This window comes from Grammomys surdaster, unplaced genomic scaffold (assembly GCF_004785775.1).
Source record: "Grammomys surdaster isolate TR1022 unplaced genomic scaffold, NIH_TR_1.0 125953, whole genome shotgun sequence".
NCBI classification, from domain to species: Eukaryota; Metazoa; Chordata; class Mammalia; order Rodentia; family Muridae; genus Grammomys; species Grammomys surdaster.
The window spans coordinates 2,300,827-2,309,097 of record NW_021620773.1 but is presented as its reverse complement, the minus strand read 5'-3'; positions in this window follow the sequence as shown (position 1 = coordinate 2,309,097).

Below are 8,271 nucleotides of genomic sequence, written 5' to 3'. Positions count from 1 at the left end.
CGGCCAGCGGCTCCGGGCCCGCAGGGCGCCGCGGCTCGGGCGGGGTCGGCGGCGCCGGCACGGCCGGCTAAGGCCGGCTCGGGGCCCGGCCGGGCGGAGGACGCGGACGCGGAGCTGCTCGGACGCCTGCCGAGGCGCTGCTCGCTCCCCAGCGAAGCAAACAATGCGGCGAGCGCTCCGCCCGGCGCGCTGCGTGCGAGACGCGCCCCGCCCGCCGCCGCCATGACGCGCGCCGCGCCAAGCCGGGATAAGGGGGCGGGGCGGGACGCGAAGGAGAGAGTGGGGTGACCAGGAAGGGTGGCTCTCGGGGAGTTAGGGTGGGGACCCGGAGAGGGGAGGGGAAGAAGGAGTGCTGCAAGAGTGGGGTGACTAGGAGGAGAGTTCTGGGGAAGGCAGGATGGGGCTCCCGAGGAGTGAAGGACCGCTGTAAGCGTAGGGTAACCGGATGTTTACTATGGGGTCAGTGGCACCGAGTAGAGTGAGAATGCTGACCCGAAGGTGCCAGGTGGAGTTTCCTGAGAGTGCACGCTTTCCAAGGGAGTGGTCCTTGAGAGGATCAAGAGATGCATCCTAAGGGCCATAAGTGGGGTTCTGATAGTGTCCGGTGACCAGAGCGGTTCATGAAGGATGAGTTAGGAGGGAATGGAAGTGAGGGAAATGGATGGAGGATCACCAAACAAGGGCGGATCCCTCTGAGGAATAAATGGCTAGGACTGAGGAACCCTAAGGTGGGACTAGAAAGGCACTGAAAAGGGCACAAGGTGAGATCAGTGGTTGGGTAGGAGAGGGTACGGAAAGGAATTGAGGGTGACTAGTGACTGTGACAAATAGTGGAAAGCTCAGAAACTATTGGGCAGTCAGGTCTGGGGGGCATGCCCCAACTCGGGCCTTCCTCTTTCTTATTTTATTTTATTTTATTTTATTTTATTTTATTTTATTTTATTTTTTGGTTTCGGTTGTTTGGTTGGGTTTTGTTTTTGTTGTTGTTTTGAGACAGACTCTCACTACATTAATTCTGGCTATCTGCAACTCACTATGTAGACAGAGCTCTGCCTCCCTAAAGGCATGGGCCACCACACATGACTCAGGCCTTCTTCTTATAAGCATTGTCCTAGTAGAGGTAATGAAGCTAAGCATTGATGTCTCTACCTGGGACCTGGTAACTATAGAGCAGTGGTCCTCAACCTTCCTATTGCTGTTGATCAATGTTGTGCTGGCCTCCAGCCATAAAATCATGTCATTTCTACTTAATAACTATTTCATTTCTACTTGATAACTGTAATTTTGCTACTGTTATGAATGTAAATATCTGATATGCAGGACCAAAGGGGTCAAGAACCTCTGCTGTAAAGGCTCGAAGGTTTCAAGATCAGGGCCCTGTGGGTTGGTGCTTGGTGACATTGGTCTTACTTTCCCAGCTTGTTTCATCTACTTTAGTCTTTTAGTTTAAAAGTTAGTGGTTGCTTGAGAATTTTCATTATGAGATTAAACTCTAAATATTTTGAAATGGGGGTGAAGACTAGATGGTTCTTTGGTTGCCTTGGAAGGCTTATGACAGATGTCATGGTAATGAACCACTAGTCATGTGCCTGTGACATTAGTGTGGACCGTTCAGGTAAACAAGCTTTTCACTCAGGCAGAGCTGCTTCCCTCCATATGACAGGCAGGACAGGCTTAGGGCTCAGGATATGGTACCAAACAGTTACCAGGACAAGGCAGACTTGCTCATTTGTGCATCCCAGGTTGGAGCTGGAGCCTCAGAGCTTTTTGCTAGCCAATGCTCATGGCCCATTGTAGCCAAATGATGGGCTGGAAAATAGTCTTTTTGTTGTTGTTTATTTTGTTTTTCAATACAAGGCCTCTCAGTGTATCCCTGAACTTCCTCTGTAGACCAGACTGGCCTATGAACTCCAGAGATTTACTTGCCTCTGCCTCCAGAGTCCTGGGATTAAAGGCAATTGCCCTGCTGGAAAATAAAGTCTTTAAGGATGAGTTCATTCTGGAGCCACTCCCAAGCAAGGCCCCATGTTTAGCTAGTACTCCCTTCAAGCACACCACTGAGCCATGGTAGGAGCACCCTGTGAGGCCTGAGCACATCTGCCACAAAGCCAGGAACTGCAAACACTTCCTTCTCTATAGATGTCCACTCATCTGAATCTAGGCATGCCAGGACAACCGGCCATGAAGAACAAGCAAGATGAGCCCTCAACCTTCTCTCTACCTCAGGAGAAACGCAAACAAGAGGGGAGGATCTCCCACAGCACAGAGCAAAAGTAAGACACTGTCTCATAAAACAAAAGATGAAAAGACACCACCTTCACAGAGCAGGAAGGACTGAGGCAGAGTGGGACTTCTTAGAGAAAGCAAATCTTAGTAGGCTGGGGGTGGGGAGGAGTCCCACAGACAGGCACAAGCCTGAAACTTCAAGGATTAAAGCAACTGAAAAGCAATCAGAAAGGACCTTCATTTTTGTACTTTTGGGTTTTGTTTTGTTTTTTTAAGACAGGGTTTCACTGTGTAACCCTGTCTGTCCTGGAACTCACTCTGTAGACCAGGCTGGCCTCGAACTCAGAGATCTGTTTCCTCTGCCTCCCGAGTGCTGGGATTAAAGATTTCTGCTGCCTTCTGGAAGGACCTTCTTTATGGTGACTCAGATAATGTTTGTAGGAGGAATTAACTAAAATTCTAAAAGAATTGAACCAAGAATTCACATATAGTAGAAACTAGTGCACAAATGATACAGCAAAGTAAGGATGGATTCATTGCCCATATATAGTCAAGTTTACTGAAACAAATATCTTTTAAAATTACTAAAAGATACATGTTAGCAAAATTAAAAGTGAATTTAGTAGCAAGACATGGATTTCAGCCAGGAAACCAGTTTGGACTGTTAATGTCAGATAGTATCAAAAATCTCAGACCAACTCTACTGCACCTGTGAAGATAAAAAGCAACACAAAATGCAAATTCCGTAATGTTCTTACATTATACAATTAGTAGATTTTAGAATCCAAAGGAAATGAATTATAATGTTAAAATAGATAATATTTAATGTCAAAATATATACTGTCACAATTTCCACCTGAAACATAAAATGTGACTTACAGCTTTCAGATGTAAGAAAAAGAAAAGTCAACAACACTAATAATCAGAAGAACAAAGGTAAAAGACTAAAGTGACAGGCAGTATTGGCTAACACCTTCACCCCCAGCACTGAGTCTCTAGGCCAGCCTGGTCTACAGAGCAAGTTCCAGGTTGGCCAGGGCTACACAGAGAAGCCTTGTATCGAAAAACAACAGCAGCAACAAAAGGGACTAAAGCATGGCCAGTAAGAAACATGAGCTGGCCATTGTGTTCTGTGCACATACTCCTAGAGCTATGAGGAAAGCAGAAGTATCGTGAATTTGAGAGCAGACTGGGCTACAAAGAGGCCCTTTTCAGGGGTTGGGGGTAAGGACAAGAAATGGCATAAATAGGTTCAAATAAAGAATTATGATTGAATTAGATTCATCTGTCGAGCTTTTTAATCTGGTTTGTTGGTTATTGTCCACTTCTTATTTTTGAGATAGGATCTCAATATCTAGCTAGCCTGGAACTCACTGTATAGCACAGGCTGGTCTTTTGTTGGTTTGGTTTGGTTTGGTTTGGTTTGGTTTGGTTTGGTTTGGTTTGGTTTGGTTTGGTTTGGTTTGGTTTTTCGAGACAGGGTTTCTCTGTGTAGCCCTGGCTGTCCTGGAACTCACTCTGTAGACCAGGCTGGCCTGGAACTCAGAAATCTGCCTGCCTCTGCCTCCCAAGTGCTAGGATTAAAGGCGTGCACCACCACTGCCTGACACAGGCTGGTCTTAAACTAAGAATCCTCCTGCTTCAGCTTTTGCAATGCAGAGAGAGATTACAGGCACACGTGACCATGCTCGACTTTTTTGTGTTATCTTTTTAAAATTCTTTAACTTTATTTTTTACAATAACCAGTGACTTTTTAATTGATTAGAAATTCTGTGTATATTTGTGGGTTTGTACATATGAGCCCAATGCCCATAGAGGCCAGAAAAGGGCTTTGAATAGCCTGGAGCTGGGATAACAGGGGTTATGAATTGTGGGATGTGTGTGCTGGGAACTGGGTAAAACTCCCATTCTAATCCAGCAGATGGTTCATTCCATCCGTCCTCCCTTCTGTAACTTAACTGTGAGAAGCCTCTGTGCAGCACCTATCTCAGTCCCCTTTGTGGCCATCTCTGGCCTCCATCAGGCAGATGGAGATTTTCTTCTCCCCAGAATGCTGTCCCCTGCTAGGAGACATAACAAAGAGCAGGAACAGAGCATTAGTGGCTTTTTCAAAGTTCTGTTTTCTGGCGCAAATAAAACCTTTAACTGTGTTCTCACTAAACAAAAGAAATGCCTTAAGTAGCAGTCTATCACTTTTCATTAGAGTCTGGGTATTTTTCTATCAGAAGTTTGTTACAGTGTTGCATTGGTTTCCTTTCTGGCTGCTGTGACAAAATAACAAAAGCAATTTAAGGATGGAAGAGCTTACTTGGGCTGTTTAAAGGTACAGGGCATCATGGAAGGGAAGGTGGTAGTACTACATCCACAGTCAAGAAGTTAAGACAGTTTTATTCAGTGTCCCCAGCCAATGGACTGGTGCCACCTACAATTAGGGGTGGGTCTTCCTACCTTAATTACCCTGATCTAGACTCTCTCTCACTGACATTCCCAGAGATTTGTCTCCTAGGTGATGAAAGATCCTGTAAAGTTTTGGTAATACCACCACAGATGCTTACTTTTTTGTTTTTCGGTAGAATCTGACCAGATTAGTCTAGATCTCACTATGTGTAGCCTAGACTAGCCTTTAACTTAGCCATCCTGCCTCTGCCTCCCAAGTGCTGAGATCACGGGTGTTTGCTACCGTGACTGGCTTATAACCTTTCTTCTTAACAAAAGTCGAATGATTTACATAATTATAATAGAAATCAGCTGTCCTCTTCACTGGAAAATCAAATTATGTATGTAACCAATGTCTTACATTAAGACCTCTAAGGTCTTAACTTTCTCACGAGTCACATGACATGCCCACCACAAAGGAACACAGTTCTGAGTACATATGTTGCTCTACACCACCCTCAGACCCACGCTAGCCAGACACCTGTACTCTGACATACAAAGGCTCAGCCCTACACAAAGAAAGACATGGTCTGGAAAGCCAGGAACCATGGTAGCCACTGAGGCTAGGGAGAAGATGAAACCTCACCTACATGCACAGAGGCCATAAGCAAACTTGAAGATTAGTTTGGCTCAGTTTCCTAATCAAGGGATAGAAAAGCAAATGAGAATATACCTTGGGCATAATTGAGGCTCAGTCTTGCATTCCCTGTGATGACATCTTCAGACAGAGCTGATGTTCCAGCCCTGGTCTTGTGTAATTCATGGCTTAGATATACCACTTAACAAGGAGGCTCCTCCAGTTAATTGCACCTCTTCTTACGCGGCCCACGTGCATCAATCAGGTCAGCATACAAGGAAACTGACTTTCCTGGGACAACAATAACCCTTGAAGATTCTCATCACAAGTAGGAACTAATAAAGCTTTTCTAGAATTTACGATTAGGCAAACAAGTGGCATGTGTCTTTTCAACATCAGGCCCAGTGTTGTCCAGCAGACTTGCCAAGGGAATTTTCTGACTCCTAAGTTAAACATCTTGCTGGACCATTAATTATGGCCTTTTTATAAGTCAGTAAAGGTAGGTTTTTAACTTGCAGAAAACAGATGGCTAAGTTAAATGATTCTTGTCTTGGGTGCAAATAAATTCAATAATGAAACATGGAAAATTATTTTTGCCTAGGGGAAAAGATGGTAGAAAATGGCAGTTTGATGGTCCTGAAGAGCTCTTAACAGTTTTATTTTGTAATCTAGGTTAGCAAGCCTACTCAAACAAGCTCTGTCAGTCATTGTAAATGCCGCTCTGCTCTTCGGTCTCATGAGATTTTACCATCATCCTGGCTTTGCTCACTGATGACTAAGCAAATATTGGACACTTCTTTGCTTTAGAGTTGTATGAGTCATGTTTGTAAGTTTTTGAAGGCCATTCTTCAGTAGAGCATCTTCTCTAAGAAGCCCAGTGGACCTCTCAGATGTCATAACCCTTCTGAGGCTTAGCTTTGGCCTTCATCTCCAAATTACTCTGTTGTCTCTCCCTCCACTACGGGAAGAACCGTGTCTCATAGAGAGCTGTTTTAATCAATCAAAGTACTGACCCATGACCTGGTTTGGAAACTGAGTCTTCACATGTGTGATCAAAGTCCTATCATTAAACCAGGCCTCACTCCTGAGCCTAATATCCTGTGGGAAAGGGGAAATTTAGACACAGGCATGGTGGGACAAAGACTGCAGTGATGTTACCACAAAACCAAGAATGCTGAAGGACTGACAGCCACGAGGAGCTAGAAGACACGGGAGGGGTGTGGCCCTACAGACATGCATTTCAGACTTTTGGCCTTCAAATGATGGGACCACAAAAATTTCCTTTAATGAAGCTGCCCACTCAAAAGCTATATGACATGAAGGCAGTCTCAATTACTGGGGCCTTTGTACTTCAGAATGGTAAATGCCTCAACTGCTTAAATCCATCAGGACCCGTAAGATCCATCAGGAGCTATGCATGATGCGGCATGCCTTTAATCCTAGCACTTAAGAGGCTGAGGAAGGCAGACATCTCTGCGTTTCTCCTGGTCTACACTATGAGGTAGAGGATAGCCAGAACCATAAAGAATGAGACTCAGTGTTAAAAAAAAAAATCACCACATGGTGATAGGGTGATAGTACATGCCTTTAATCCCAGCACTTGGGAGGCAGAGGCAGTCAGATCTCTATGAGTTCAAGGCTGGCCTGGTTTACAAAGGGAGTTTCAGGACACTCAAGATTATACAGAGAGACCCTGTCTCAAAAAACAAACAAACAAAAAGAAAAAAACGAAACAAAAAAAAATCCCATCAGCAAATTTTGTGTGTTCCCCTTCACAATGTACCCAGAACCAGACCTGCATCCCTTACCTGCCTGACCCGTTTCTGACTCCTCAGCAGGAGTGTCAAGGTCCTCATCTCAAAACAACTGAACAAAAACATTCAAATACAGGCCTAAGACTTGAGCAAACTCTTCTGCAAAGAAGACATACCAATGAACACAGGGAGACACTTCACGTCATCAGCCTTCAAGGACCTGTAAATGCAGTCCACAAGGAGATGCTACTGCACATCCACCAAGGTAGCTAGAACCCAAAAGTCGTAGGGTAAGTGTTGACAGGGATGCAGAAACACCAAGACATGCGTGACTTCTTCGGACTCAAAATGCTAGGCATAGAGTTAACCCTGTCACTACAACTCCACTATAAATTCACACTCAAAAGAAATGAAAATACATGTCTTAATTTCTAAAAAATATTTTCTTATTATTTATTTACATGTACATGTGTATATGTCTGTATATGTGCCTGAAGTTAGGGGCATCCCTTGGATACTGGAGTTATAAGCAGTTGTAAGCTGCCTGTTTGTGGGTGCTGGGAGTTGAACTCGGATCCTCTCCAAGAACAGTACATGATCATAACCACTGAGCAATCTTTCCAGCCTAAAAATGCATGTCTTGTATGAAACATTAAAAGCAATATTATTCACAATAGGCCCATTTTCTCTGTGTAACCCTAAACATTCCCATAAAAGGGGGAAGTGACTGATGAACAGATAAATAAAATTTAAATAGGACATTATTTGAGATAAAAAAAGATGTCGTACTGAGATATTATAACATAGATAAATCTGGAAAATAAGTTCAGCAAAATAAACCAGGCACAAAAGGACTCACGCTATAGGTCTCCACTTAGAGAAAATGTCCAGTCCAGTCAAGTCTACAAACCAGATTTAGTTGCCAAGAACTCTGGAAGAGGCAAATGGAGAGTAGCAGCCAGTGGACATGAAACTGCTCTAGATGTACCCCTGGAGCCTGGCATGGGGTGCCCACCTACAGTACCAGCACCCGAGAAACTAAAATGAGGGGCTACAAGGCAAGAGTCTGTCTCAAAGCAATAACCAGAGGCTTCTAGTCAAGCCTAAAGTGTAGACTAATCTCTTCCTGCTCCTTCCAGCCAAATACAACTTTTAAATGACACAACAGATACTTATAGAAGTCTCCAGGACAGGAAGGAAATCTGGCAGGCCAGGGGCCTAGGAAACACACAGCTTGCAGTCTCCCAACCCTCCTCAAGTAGGAGCCCATTCCCAGTA